This window comes from Patella vulgata, chromosome 8 (genome assembly GCF_932274485.2).
Source record: "Patella vulgata chromosome 8, xgPatVulg1.2, whole genome shotgun sequence".
In the NCBI taxonomy this organism is placed as follows: Eukaryota; Metazoa; Mollusca; class Gastropoda; family Patellidae; genus Patella; species Patella vulgata.
In genome coordinates, this window is record NC_065886.2 from 52,070,426 (window position 1) to 52,085,826 (window position 15,401).

Genomic DNA, 15,401 nt, shown 5'->3' on the forward strand with positions numbered 1-15,401 from the left:
TATAATTAGTAATGTAACAAAAGTTAGTATAGGAGATTCATACAGTGTAACATGTAGATCTCAATACAATCGAGTTGATTTCTATAGAAACGATACACTCATAGTTAGACCAACACGTCGTCATGGTGAGGCACCTTGTAGGGTAAACGACAGCACCATGAATGAATTCAACTGTACCATAACCCCATATGGCAACCGTACTTTTGAACATCTGTTAATTATTCTATCTGCTAACCGTACTGGTACAACTCAATGGCAGTGTAAACATACAAATACCAGATTTGTTTCAAACAATGTCTCCATAACAATAACAACTAAAGGTAGGTATAATATTTAACGGCGGTCATAAATCTATAAATGTAGCCCAAAGGTGTAGCCAGCATTTTCTTGAAGCAATGGTTAAGAACATTATTAGCTCATTAACCATTCCTCCCACTGCTGAAGACCCCTAAAATTAAACCATATGTTAGTCCCCAAATGACCTAGTTTGTGTCGAGTGGACGTTAAACCCCATTTCTCTCTCTCTCTATATATATATATATTATTCTATGTTGTTCTATAAATGATTTTACACTCAATGGAAGGAAAAAACCCCATCAAATTTGAGCAATCTGTCTTCTGTCTGACTTGTAGTTTTAAGACCTGGCAATTCTAACATGTGTGAATTTATTATATATTTGGCAAACAATATGTTGAAATGTATTTCATAATGACTTATGCATGTTCCCCAATCCCTATTCAGATACAAATCTGAATAAACATATTGCTTATAAAAAACTATTGACTTTAAATTATTTTATGGAATTATGGTGGTGCACACTTTGTATAATATCTCTATCATATATAAATTTTCTATAAATACACCTGTCCAGCCAGGTTCGTTTAAAGGGACACTCGCACATTGTTGATTGTCGTCGATCGATAATAATTTCTATTAATATTGCTGTCCAGACATAAGTCCCTCTTGGCATTCCCATGTCAGATCCGTTTAAAGAGACACTCACGTTTTTGATTGTAGTGATCGGTAACATTTTGACTTGTTTTAATTGCGCCATTTTTTACTGCATATTTAAGTTCTGGTCAATCTTACTAAAATACAGATCTACATTTCGTTTCCTTTTTTTATTCTTTCGATGGTCTCTACTACATCAAGATCTGGCCAGTTTGAGTGAAAGGTCGCTTCAGGGGTCATATGAGCGGCTTTTGACCATATGACGTCAGATATGTGATTAACCAATCAGCCAAGTTCCATGTACCTCACGCCAAAAACTCACCGCAACAGACCGTTTCATTTGCTAATACCTCACATCATCCAGAACGCGGGTTATATAACAACTCTTCCAGATCCGAGTGTAGTAAAGACAAGTAAAACAAAATTTTGAACTATAAAAAACGAAACGAAATAGGATCAGCGTTTTAATCAGATTGAGTTCAGGTTTGTCGAATGTCAGACAGAACTGTCAATTCCATTTTGATACACATACATCTTTAGAGTTAATGTATGGGCTGTTTTCTGCTTTATTCGGAAGACTAGTTCTTCAGGAGCAGAATAGTAGGACGTTAAACCCCATTTCATTTCATTTCACTTAGAGTATCGGTAAATCAGTGGGTATCTACTATTAATCGTCTGTTTGAAAGTGACAATACCTTTTTACATAGGTCATACGACAGTTGCGGAAAGGAATGCTGGTGGAATATATACTAGTACTGTGAAATCTATAATATTATATACCACAGATCAAACACAGAAAAATGCTGAAAACACGACCACTGGTGGCCAAATGGAAAATATTGCTGATTCAAATATTACATTATTTGCTGTAATTGGAGCTGGTTGCCTGTTTGGTTTGTTGTTTATTGGATGTTTTATTTACGTAGCCAGTCGCCATAGACAACAGAACACAGAACCAAGTAAGGCTTATTTCTCATTTCTTTCATACGCCAACATTTTATGTGGAAGTTTATTTGACTTATCTTCCCCTCTGTCCATTGTATCATCCACGATTACTGTAAACGACCTACAGGTGGAACTATTTGATATATTTATCTCAAACATGCTTGAATTGTTCAGTTAGTGATAATAGGCATTCTATCGAAACAGTGTCCTTCAGTCTGATTAAAATACAGATTATTTTTCGTTTCGTTTTTTTAAATACTTTCGAAGGCCTACACTACATGAAGATCTGACCAGTTTTACTGGAAGGTCGCGTCGGGGGTCGTACGAGCGGCTTTTGACCCCATGGCGTTAGACATTGATCAATCAATCAACGTTGACGTTTCTAATGGTGTACCTACAGTTCCGTGCATCGGACGCCAAGAAGTCGTTTCCGGCCTCGACTGTTTACTTCGACCTTTTGTCTCTGGGTCAAATTGATGAACTCAGGTTTCATCCTGACTCACCCAAGAAAGCACGTGAATATCTCAGATAGTTCTGGAAAAGGCTTTGACTTAACCATGACTCTCACTATCAGACGTTTTTATTCTTCAGTCATGAGCTGATCCTGCCCCTTGTAAATTTAGCACACCACTGTTCTGGGGCAGACCACTATATTTCTCCCCTTTTGCATGTCCATTTTTGTTGATTGTTTTGGTCTAGAATGGACGAAGAGGGTTTGAATTCACATTTTCCAGTATGATTTAGAGGCAGCAGGATAACAGAGTTATCAGGTTGGTTACGGTGATATGTACGGCGAATAGTTACATGTTTTTAGTATGCTACTTCAAGGTTGTGTAACAGAGTTATCAGGTTGGTTACGGTGATATGTACGGCGAATAGTTACATGTTTTTAGTATGCTACTTCAAGGTTGTGTATCTCAAAATTTTGGTAGGCAACCTCAAACAAATTTCGGTGCAAATACATGACCATTTGCTTCTGTCTGTAGTGAAAAGCAGTCAGCCCAACGCAAATTTCGGGGAGAATTGAAGCAGGGCAAAGAGACCAGAATTAAATTGAAGTCAATAGGGAAATTAATGGTGGTCTGCCTCCTACTATACTATACGAAGGAGCATTGTTACCTAATGTCTGTGTCATATCATCATGACTATGTTTTGCTGTAAAAGATTTCAAAGGAAGATACCTAGATACCTTTACGTTAAAATAGTAACAATTATTTTATTTACCTAACAGGAGAGAAAACTGAGAATTCAGACCCAGTGGTTGAGGAAAGTAAGATGTACCCGAGTGTAAATACGATGGCGATGGGTGGAGATTACGAGGCTATGGATGATTTACCCGCCTGGAATGATAACAGAGATAACTCAAACAAGACTGGTGCTTATGATCCTAATAAAATTTATGGTGTAGTCAATAAAAACACCAACAAAGGTAATTTATTTTTTCTTCGGCGTGGATATCTTCTGTGTTAAATTCAGGCCTTTTCTTAGACTATTATATTGTTGTAAACCTTTCATGGTTTCTAATTAATCATTTTAACCATAAGGATCCAAATATTCCATGATCATATGAAAGAATACTGGATTGGGTTGATCCACCAAGATTTGTTAATTTGTCCGAGGTGTCCTAATTCGCTTTCCCATACCAAGATTGTTTACTGTGATAAAAACCCTGTCAAAAGATATAAATCCGTTTTCTCCCCCACTCTTCTAGATTTACCCGCCTGGAGTGATAACAGAGATAACTCAAACAAGACTGGTGCTTATGATCCTAATAAAATTTATGGTGTAGTCAATAAAAACACCAACAAAGGTAATTTATTTTTTCTTCGGCGTGGATATCTTCTGTGTTAAATTCAGGCCTTTTCTTAGACTATTATATTGTTGTAAACCTTTCATGGTTTCTAATTAATCATTTTAACCATAAGGATCCAAATATTCCATGATCATATGAAAGAATACTGGATTGGGTTGATCCACCAAGATTTGTTAATTTGTCCGAGGTGTCCTAATTCGCTTTCCCATACCAAGATTGTTTACTGTGATAAAAACCCTGTCAAAAGATATAAATCAGTTTTCTCCCCCACTCTTCTAGATCAAAAATTGAAGGGAAATATGAAAGAAACTATGGAAATGAAGGGAAATAACTGTAGTCCTAGCACTGTATCCTTGATTAGTTATTGAATCTTTAATGGCGGATGAGTAATGACAAAGGGGGGATAATTAAGGTTATATCTGAGAATCACGCAGAGTAACAGTGACATTTTGGTGTTACTGAACTGTTTCCAAAAAATATGAATTTGAACTTTAAATTACTGACAGAAAAACTCCACCATACAATACCTTGAATGCGTTTTTTTTAAATACAAAAGTCCCAAATATCTAGTAGTAGTTAACTTAATATACTTTTTCTTGTTAAAAAGGAACAACAACTTTCCAGCAAAACCCAGAACAACCGCCTTATAGTTTACCCGATCAACATGTGGTAAGTTTTTATAATTGATACTTTGTGGAGTTATCGTGGGCTTTTGTGATATCCAGGTTCTGTTGTATTCTAGTTTATGTTTAGCATATTAATTTATACATTCTAATATATTAAAATAGCTTACATCTTGACTATATGTTGATCTTCGAGAACCCTGCTTATTGTAAAACACACGCTATTTTGACAATAAATTTTTCATTCGCTTTATTTCAGCATTCAGTTCAATCTCGATTCCAGAGATAACTTTACCCATTGTTTATTTCTGGTAAAACTCGCCGGCCATTAATCAGCGTTTAATCGGTTCCTAAGCACCGCCACCAGTGGCTACTGATTGGCAGGATTTGTTAGAATGAATTGCTGCCAAATTCTCGACAATTATACATCGATTCGTTGCATGAGTTACATATTAAAGATCCTTGGAACATTTTCCAAATCAAAAGTTAATTTGATGATTTACCGGGAACTATTTTTAGCGCACAATGTGAGTGCTTCGGCTAAATACGTGAAATTTCTGAAGAAACGCCAGTTTGAGCCGCCATCGTGGACCTTTGTGAAGCGATCGACGAAAGGATACATCATGTGACATTCAAAATGGCCGATGTATGACCGGCGAGTTTTACCACGGATAAACTTATCTATTAGATCAAGATTGCATTCATTTATTAGATACACCCGTAGATGGCCAAAACATACCATGTTTTTATTCTAGGATAACATTAGCCATGAATCGATGATAGACATTGTGTACATCCCAGGCTCCAACCAGCTTACGCCCACAAACATTGCTACTATTTTAATTTTAAGTTCCACACCCAAAATCACTGGATCGGGACTTAAGATGTATTTCGTTAGATTTAATAATGTACTTTACCCGAATCGTATTTTAAGCAATATGAAACTAACGATACCAGCACTGAATGAGGATGTAACTGCCGTATTGCTTCTATTTATTTATCATATATTTTTACAGATTTATTTACAAGTTCAACACAATCCTATTGTTGAAAGTCAAGACATACCAGCAGCCGCACTAACTGTAGAATATGCAGAAATAAATTACGCTACCAAAAAGCAACATAACTAACACGGACAAATTTTACTTGGAATTACTATCAAGGTCCTGGATATTAGTTTTCTGTCACAGCGCGGACGAATTCGTAAGCGAATGTTGACAAGAATTTTAATCGCCATTCATCCGTTAAAAAAAATAGCATGCACGAGGACTCAAAAACTCTCAAGTATATCCCTATGTAATTATGGTTGATTTTTTTTTTAAAAGATGCATTATGCCAGATTTAGATAAAGAGCTGGTCGTAATTGCTATAATAGTTCAAAAATAGATAATTCAAAATTAAATATTAATCAAGTTATCACTGTTCGAAGTTTTGACAAGATGTGTCAAATAATGTTCATTACCGTAGCAACGTTATTTGTTAATCGAGACTCAGTCTCACTTCTCCATTTTTATATTAAACCATTACATGGCGATCGCATTTCAATCGACAGTCCAATAAATGGATTATAGGCTTGTCATGTGAATAAATGGATTATAGGCTTGTCATGTGAATAAATGTCTAAATAATAAACTTTATAAGATTTAAAGCCAAAATAAAAATCTACAATTCGCAGATTTAGCTCTTACATAATGCATCGTTAATATTTACAAAACATTTTTATTATTCCACAATTTCTTTATTATTCCATATGTATTTTTAAACAATATTTAACATTCTTTTATATTAGCTATATTTTTCAGGTTTAAGAACTTGCATGCACGAGGACTTATATTAGATATATTTTTCAGGTTTAAGAACTTGCATGCACGAGGACTTATATTAGATATATTTTTCAGGTTTAAGAACTTGCATGCACGAGGATTTATATTAGATATATTTTTCAGGTTTAAGAACTTGCATGCACGAGGACTTATATTAGATATATTTTTCAGGTTTAAGAACTTGCATGCATGGGGACTTATATTAGATATATTTTTCAGGTTTAAGAACTTGCATGCACGAGGATTTATATTAGATATATTTTTCAGGTTTAAGAACTTGCATGCACGAGGACTTATATTAGATATATTTTTCAGGTTTAAGAACTTGCATGCACGAGGACTTATATTAGATATATTATTCACGTTTAAGAATTTGCATGCATGGGGACTCATAAACTGTCATGTAATATAGTAGATTTGTTAAATATTTATATAAAAAGTTTTATTATTCTATAATTTATTAGTTTGTATTTTTCCACAATATTTAATATATATCTGTATATTAGCTATATTTGTTCACTTTAAGAATTTGCATGCATGAAGACTTATAAACTGTCATGTAAATGATAGTAGATTTGTTAAATATTTCTAAAAAAATAAATATTATTCTATAATTCATTAGTTTGTATTATTCCACACTGTTTTATATTACTGTATGTTAGCTATATTATTCTCTAATTTATTAATATGCAGAATTAATATTCGTATATACATATTAGCTATATGTTTCAGGTTTAACTTAAAAGATTTCGTCCCAGACATATTTTAGTGAATAAAACTGGGCAAATAATTTTTAAAAGAATGTTACAAATTTGACCCCTTTCAGAGAGACCTGGCAACGTTTTTACGCGCGGTGTTGTTTTTATATTCATGGTTTACTAATGCAGGTTTCATATAATACGGCGAGGTATATAACTATTTGTCTTCATTTAGAAATTACTTGAATCGAATACAAGTTCATTCCCGTGTAGAGTAACATTTTGAAAATATTTTCCTTTAAAGGGATATAACTTATTCAAAGATTTTTTTTTTTTAAAAATATGACCTTTATGGAGAATGGGCAGAATTAGGATAATGTAGACCTTAATTAAAATTACACTGTATATTTTTTATTCTTTATTCTATTACGGAAGCGTATAGGGGTCATGCAAAATTTTGTATAAGGTCTCGAGATCCTGCGATCCTGTGATACTTTCTCGATATCCCGTGATCACCTGATAATTTTCTCGAGATCTTAATTTAATTTTCTCGAAATCCCCTGATAATTTTTCTGAGATATTGACATCCTGTGTAAATTTTCTCGAGAATTCGAGTTAATATTCTCGAGATATTGATATCCTGTGTAAATTTTCTCGAGATCCCGAGTTAATATGAAACCTTATATGATATAGTGTCTCCGCGGAGTGATGCAACCATTGGCCCAATACTTCGCACCCGATTTGATAAAAAAAAAAAACATTTGTTACAAAGGAAAACTTCTGAAAGAAAAAACGGACAATCGATAGGGTACCCATGATTTACACTCAATTTGAAATATGATTAAAATCGATAGGTTTCATCGTCTTATGGCCCAAATTTGAATTACAGACATGCTTGTTAAATTATTTCAATTTAATGTTTCTTCGACGTTTAATAGAATATGTCATCTTTTGTATGGTTTTCGGACCATATTTTGTTTTAGAATAAAGCTAGACACAGAGTTTATTGACTTGTGGCAGAAATGCTTCGGGGCAGATTTTAAATCAAAAATCTTGAAAAACTCTGGGCTCTAACGCGTTCATAAGGGATCGCTGCAAATCAATACGGTTCATTGTTCCGCCGAAAATAAATAGGGTTTCTCTGCTTATGACACTAATGATTTGAACAATAGCCACACAAAGTGTGGAGATCCGCCCACGCAGCATCTATGCCTCAACAGCAGATTATTCGAAAGGAAAACTTGGATGTTTAATAAATTGAATAAGGATCTAGCATTCTTCAAGAAATCTAATCTCTATCGTGTTCACGTGCTTGTTACATCTCTGGGACAAAAAAACTTATATTGCTGAAAATTAACAGGGGTCATCCTTGTCGCGGAACACTGATTTTCGAAAATCCGTTAAAAACAAGGTTTTCAAAGAATGGAGAGTATAACCCCGGAACGGAAGGTCGTTAACCACTGAATATCGATAAAGTTCATGACCCCAAAGCTTCACACAAAATTGTAAAAGTGAAACCTCTATGGCGTGAACAAGGCTTTCCGGGAGCGGGCCGGGAGCGGGGTATATTAAGGAACAGAAGGTCACCGAATGCTGAATATCGATAGGGTTCGTCCTCTCATTGTCACATATCTGAAAGAAATACGGACAAAGTTTGCGGAGTACTGAAAATCGAAAGGTCCTAGTGCTTCACACCACATTTAAAAAACAAAACCAGTTAAAAACTGTAGCCTCTATTGCGTTAACAAGGTTTTTCGGATAAGGGGGATAACTCCAGATTGAGGTGCGCTGGAAGCTAGAAGCGACGGGGACCATCCTCTCATGGCCACAATGCTTTACAGTAAACTGTAGGCTCTATCGTGCTATTATGGTTTTCGGGAAAGTGTGTGTGTGTGTGTGGGAGGGGGGGGGGGCTCCAAAACTATAATATAATTCACTGTAGATATATCTATCTGTATATATCATCTATATATATATTTGTGACTGTCGTTTGTCTGTCTGTCTGTCTGTCTGTCTGTTCGGGGTTGGCGGCTACACTAGGTCTGCCCCGAGTCTGAAATTTGGGGTATAGGGGTAGCTCGGACCGGGGAGTAACATAGGCCAGGTGGCGTTAGTCTACCACTTACGGTTTCGGAGTTATGACCCCCGAGCGAAGTCTGTCTGTTCGGGGTTGGCGGCTACACTAGGTCTGCCCCGAGTCTGAAATTTGGGGTATAGGGGTAACTCGGACCGGGGAGTAACATAGGCCAGGTGTCGTTAGTCTACAACTTCAGGTTTCGGAGTTATGATCCCCGAGCGAAGCCGGTCTGTTCTGGGTTGGCGGCTACACTAGGTCTGCCCCGAGTCTGAAATTTGGGGTATAGGTGTAGCTCGGACCGGGGAGTAACATAGGCCAGGTGTCGTTAGTCTACAACTTCAGGTTTCGGAGTTATGATCCCCGAGCGAAGCCGGTCTGTTCTGGGTTGGCGGCTACACTAGGTCTGCCCCGAGTCTGAAATTTGGGGTATAGGTGTAGCTCGGACCGGGGAGTAACATAGGCCAGGTAGCGTTAGTCTACCACTTCCTGTTTCGGAGTTATGACCCCCGAGCGAAGCCGGGTATCCTGCTAGTATATATATATTTGTGACTGTCGATTGTCTGTCTGTCTGTTCGGGGTTGGCGGCTATACTAGGTCTGCCCCGAGTCTGAAATTTGGGGTATAGGGGTAGCTCGGACCGGGGAGTAACATAGGCCAGGTGGCGTTAGTCTACCACTTCCGGTTTCGGAGTTATGACCCCCGAGCGAAGCCGGTCTGTTCGGGGTTGGCGGCTATACTAGGTCTGCCCCGAGTCTGAAATTTGGGGTATATGGGTAGCTCGGACCGGGGAGTAACATAGGCCAGGTGGCGTTAGTCTACCACTTCCGGTTTCGGAGTTATGACCCCGAGCAAAGCCGGGTATCCTCTCCCGAGTCTGAAATTTGGGGTATAGGGGTAGCTGGTACCGGGGAGTAACATAGACCAGGTGGCGTTAGTCTACCACTTCCGGTTTCGGAGTTATGACCCCCGAGCGAAGCCGGTCTGTTCGAGGTTGGCGGCTACACTAGGTCTGCCCCGAGTCTGAAATTTGGGGTATAGGGGTAGCTCGGACCGGGGAGTAACATAGGCCAGGGAAGCCGGGTATCCTGCCCCGAGTCGGAAATTTGGGGTATAGGGGTAGTTCGGACCGGGGAGTAACATAGCCAAGGTGGCGTTAGTCTACCACTTCCGGTTCGGAGTTATGACCCCCGAGCGAAGCCGGTCTGTTCGGGGTTGGCGGCTACACTAGGTCTGCCCCGTGTCTGAAATTTGGGGTATAGGGGTAGCTCGGACCGGGGAGTAACATAGGCCAGGTGGTGTTATTCTACCACTTCCGGTTTCGGAGTTATGACCCCCCGAGCGAAGCCGGGTATCCTGCTAGTATTTAGATAAAGCGCTGGTCGTTCTTTCTACAATAGATCAAAAATAGATAATGTAAAATGAGTACATCGAAAATTTCAGTCAAATATTCGGAAATTTGACAAAAATAGTCACAAATTTTGCGACGCCGGTCATATTATTGTTTAAGGCAGACGTGTCTAATCAACTCGGCACTCAATATGCCATAGAGAGTTGATTAAGAGCTTTTTATGTGAATAAATGTCTAAATAATAATTAATATAACATTTGAAGCTAGAAAAACGCCGTTAAAATGCATCATTAATATCATGTCCTCATTTAGACAAGTGGAGATCAAAAAAAGGGTTGTAATTACGAACTACCTATGTCGTAATTACGAGATTGGCCCTAATGGTTTTCCGTAATTGCATATGTTTTCTACAGCAATCACAAACTAAGTTGGGGGTGGGGGGGGGACTAGGGGTCTAGGGTGTCAGGCATCAATCTCTAGCTGGCCGATCTCAATCTCAGGCGTGAGCGTATGTTCCTTGGAGAAAAGGCGCTAAGAAAATGAAAATAGGACAACGTGTCTGCAATATCTTCCTCGATTGAAGCGGGCGTTAAACACCAAGAAGAACAGCAACAATTGATTGATTTTAATTCCACTCTACTTCATTTTCAGTAAAGAGGCATTATGGGAGATTAGTTCTCGATATAATAGTTAAAAACTAGATAATGTAAAGGGAATTTGCTGAAAATTTTAGTCAAATTGCTCGGCACTGAACTGAGATATTAACTTTTAAATTTTAGGCCTACCCGCGATCATCATTACTAAAGTCGATACGATAAAAAACAAAGTCTCGATTATCCACGTTTACGTTTAATTATTTTTCAAAAAATGTGTTCCAATCCGCTAAATATCGCAGAGTTGATTATGATCTGGATAAGTTAATTAATGTCTAATTAATAATTTATATAACATTTCAGGCCAAAATAAAGACTTGCAATTGGCAGATTTAGCTCTTGCATAATGTATGTTTAATAGTTTATATAACATTTCAGGCCTAAAAAAACACCTGCAATAGGCAGATCTAGCTCTTGCATAATGTATGATTAAATATTGTTAATTAAACTTGAAACGATATTTTTATTACAAGATTAATATCTAGATATCAATCAACGTATGTCGGTACAATATGAAATGGTAATATATACTCCGCCGATGTCAAGACTAATGTGTCGGGTAAAACGATATTTTATTTTATAGTATTATTGTCTTTTCTATTTATTTAGTTTTGCCATGTTATTTGAACTATTCATGAAGTTATAAGAATCGGGTCAAATAAAACTGATTTATTTCTAATAGTAAGTTCCGGTGTGTGGGAGGCAACTCACACAAACAAAACCGAAAAGATAAAATGAAATGAAATGGGGTTTAACGTCCTATACTCCAACTGGGCTAATGAAGATGGGCATAGGCCATGCAGTGTACTATGAGGGTAATTTTGCCCGGACAGCGGTGCTACGACCTACTCTTATTTCGGATTCAAACCGTCAAATTGTTCTTTTACGTGCATGCCAATGTGTAAATGGGACCTGGCAATTGAACACGGTTAGCGAGCCAACGTCTACCCACTGAGCCACCGTGTCTCCCCGGAAAAGACAAACTACACAGACATTGCAAATACCTTTTCAGTACCACGTGTACCATGTCCCTCCCTGACTTTTTGGAATTTTGCAATTGAGAGTTTCAAAGGCTACTTAAAAAATCAAATTGCATATTAAAAAATCTGACCGTAACTGTTCATTGCACTTCACCAAAACATTTTAAAAATCTGATGTGCATACAAGGAATGTAATTTACAATGCACATCCCTTCAAAACTATAAATAACGGCAGGTCCAATTATTCAATTTTCTATCAAACAAACTGTACGTATCCTCTCGCCCCCCTAAAAAACAACAAAACAAACAGACCAACTGACAAAATATGTTCCTAATATCTGCCAAAGTGAGGTACAAATGGCCCTTTTCCTATTTGACTTTTTGGGTCGCCCGTGTTTGCAATTGAATCCGCCCCTGTCACCATCCTGATAGTCGACACTACTAGGAAGATACATTGTGGTGTTGTTTTTAATATTTTTAAAATTTAAAATGTTACAGTTAGTTAACACTACAGTTCAGTTGTAGTAAACATGTTGTTCTACAAGATAGGAGTGTTATTTTGTTTCATGTGGAATTGGTATTATTCTGATGCAGGTAATATTTTATAGATTTTACCTACTAAAAGTTTTAATGTTGCTGGAAGTTGATTAATTTATTAAATGATTGAACTGATTAACAAAACATTGCACTGGTATAATATGGATAAAAATACTTTTACTGGGAGGGGGTGGGGGTGGGGGTGCAGGAGTTAGAGAGGGCCAAGGATTTACTACATCACCCTTATATACCCCCGCCCCCAGTAAGTAAATATTTCGTAAGCTGAAGAAAATCGGTAATTTATTATGAAGAGAGTCTGTTAGATGAATAGACGTATACAGTATGCTAGTCCAATTAAAATTGGGGGGATTGGATGGCCGAATGGATAGCACGCGCGTGCTGTATCATAAGGTGTGGTTTCGAATATTCCCGGTTGTACGTGACAAGGAGTAGGGTCGCCTGTCCAACCTCGTGGGTTTTCTCCGGGTGCTCCGGTTTCCTCACACTGCTAAAAGGCCCCTACGCGCAAGCGAATTATTGAAATAAAATTGAACCATGTGTTAGTCCCGAATTGACCTAGTTTGTGTCGAGTGGACGTTAAACCCCATTTCTCTCTCTCTCCAATTAAAATTTCGTTTATTTTTCTGATTTAAAACAACATTTTAAACTAACTAAAATTACATCACGACGCTGTTGTGTCAGAAGTAGAAACGTTTATTTGCTTGGTTAAAGTTTCTCAGCTATAAGCCGAACGTGCTAGCTAAACAATCATGAAATCATTGTTCCGATCAATTTGTTCGCCGTCTGCGGGTCGAAAAAACACGAACAAAAATGTTCCCAAAAAAGTTTTCGTGCAATCGAACTTGTTAAATATTTGGAAATCAGTTCGTCGTCTGCGTTGAAGCTGAATAGTCGCGGAACATTTATTTTCCACTCAGCACGAATCAGGGATCACATGAAATTAAAATGTCATGTGATATGTGTGCCATTTTGAAATCACGTGATTTGTGTTCCCTCGTCTGCGTTCGGTTTTATGGAGAGCATGTTCGCCATTTTGTATCCATTTTAATTCCTATACGGTAATTAATAATTCAATATCGACCTTTCCAGACTGCGTGAAGACGTCTCAACATATGAAACTCTGGAATTTAATAATAACACATTGGAATGCATACGGAACAGACATTTTAGTTAGTCAAAATGTATAGTACACATGATCATATTTATTTTATTATTTGTTAGAAAGTGTTTAGTCGTTCGGATGGTACGAAAAACTGTTTCCGTATACACATTTGCGTGCACGTAAAAGATCCCTTGGCAGTTGGAATTATTACACAATTGAGATTATTTAGGAAAATGTCAATTAACACCTTCCATACATGAAATTGTTTAAAACAACCTTATCATATTATGACCCACAGATGGTCGAGATTGGCACTGGCTGGACACGCCCAATGGCCACGCGGAAGTCATTAGTGAAGTCATTACAGCTGGTCCATGTTACGTAATGTCCTTTGTCTTCTAAAGTAATCTGTACTGAAAGCATAACCTGGTATTATATAATAACCAACTTCAACCTCCGGCCACAATATGGTCTGAAATATAACACCTGTCCTTAGCTGATTGGTCAAAACTATCTGTCCGATCGGGGCGTAACCAATCCCAGACTGAATACTGACCAATCAGGTTACAGTGCATCGACATCGATCTTGCCCAGTACTATACAAGACCAGATCAAAACGATTGTCTGCGATATCACCTCGGTGGAGGCGGACGTAAAATACAACTAACTCACACACACACGATTGTAGTGAATCCAGGTCAGAGACCATATCCTGAAGCAATAGCCCGAGAAGTCCCTCTCCCGTCCTGCATCACTGACAAGGGGGAATCCGCCAGAAAATCTGGATGGACTTTCTCGGCCAATGCAGGGATCGAACACCCGACCTCCAGGCTGGCTTAACATCCATTCGTTGCAAACTAAATTATTTCAATAATTCGTTTGCACGTTGGTGTCTTTAGCAGTGGATAGAAGCTGGGGTATCCGAAGAAAACCCACAAGGTTGGACAAGCGACCCTACTCCCTTGTCATGTTTAAGCGGGGAATCGAAACCACACCACTTGAATCAATGTTAGACCTTGTGATTTCACGCGCACGTGTTAAACCACTAGACCACCCAATCCCCATGTATGTTGTTGTATATTGTATATATCGGTACGGGAAATTTGTTTTATAATAGGCCTATATAATAAATTAAATTGTTATAGCCTAAGGTGTTTTTTTTTGGGGGGGGGGGGGGTTATCAGACATTTTTGGCAGATAAAATATCCCAGTTGGCGGAAAAAAATATGAACATTTTTTTTATATAAAAATTATTATCCATTTTGACGGAAAAGAATGAAATACAGTGTGAGCCCTGATTGCACGTATTCAAATGCGACCTGGAAAACTGAGACAACTTCCTAGGCGAAAAGTCGCTAATAGCGTGGTGTGTTAATTTCCTAATTTCTACTTTTCGAGTTGCATTTTGGCTTGGTACGCGTGTTGGCGCCTTCTTACTGACATCAATAAATACAAAAATATCGAAAGTCGAAAGTCGACAAGACGGTATACAAGCCAAAATGCAAGTCGAAAACAAGAAATTAGGAAAAAACGAGGTGCGCTATTATCGCTGTGTGTTATTTCTTAATTTCCTATTTTCGAGTTGATTTGGGCTTGTATACCGTCTTGTCGCCTCACATTTTGTCGTAACTTCGACTTTTCGACTTTTGTGTTCTGAAGAGGCGAAAAGTAGAAATTATGAATGGTAGTTATAGGCTTCCATAATTCTTCCCGTTCAATCAAATCTATCCCAAGTACAGCAACATGACAGCCCTTCTTTTAATTTGGGATCTTCTCTAAAACTTTGGACAGTGATTTAAGGTATTAAATACGGCGAAATTATTTTTCAA

At 37.8% G+C, this 15,401-nt stretch overlaps 2 long non-coding RNA genes across 3 annotated transcripts; both read left to right on the forward strand.

Annotated features, from left to right (window-relative positions):
- Window positions 1-3,340, forward strand: LOC130010527 (uncharacterized). 2 transcript variants are annotated; one of them, XR_008789022.1, is made up of 3 exons: window positions 1-320; window positions 1,738-1,911; window positions 3,129-3,340. It is a non-coding gene; the product is annotated as an uncharacterized LOC130010527 (long non-coding RNA). The 2 variants fall into 2 exon arrangements; XR_008789023.1 differs by having other exon boundaries at window positions 291-320; window positions 1,660-1,911.
- A 266-nt stretch (window positions 3,341-3,606) lies between these two features.
- On the forward strand, window positions 3,607-6,764 carry LOC130014062 (uncharacterized). Its single transcript, XR_008789025.1, has 3 exons — window positions 3,607-3,707; window positions 4,318-4,379; window positions 5,350-6,764. It is a non-coding gene; the product is annotated as an uncharacterized LOC130014062 (long non-coding RNA).
- Window positions 6,765-15,401: the final 8,637 nt, after the last annotated feature.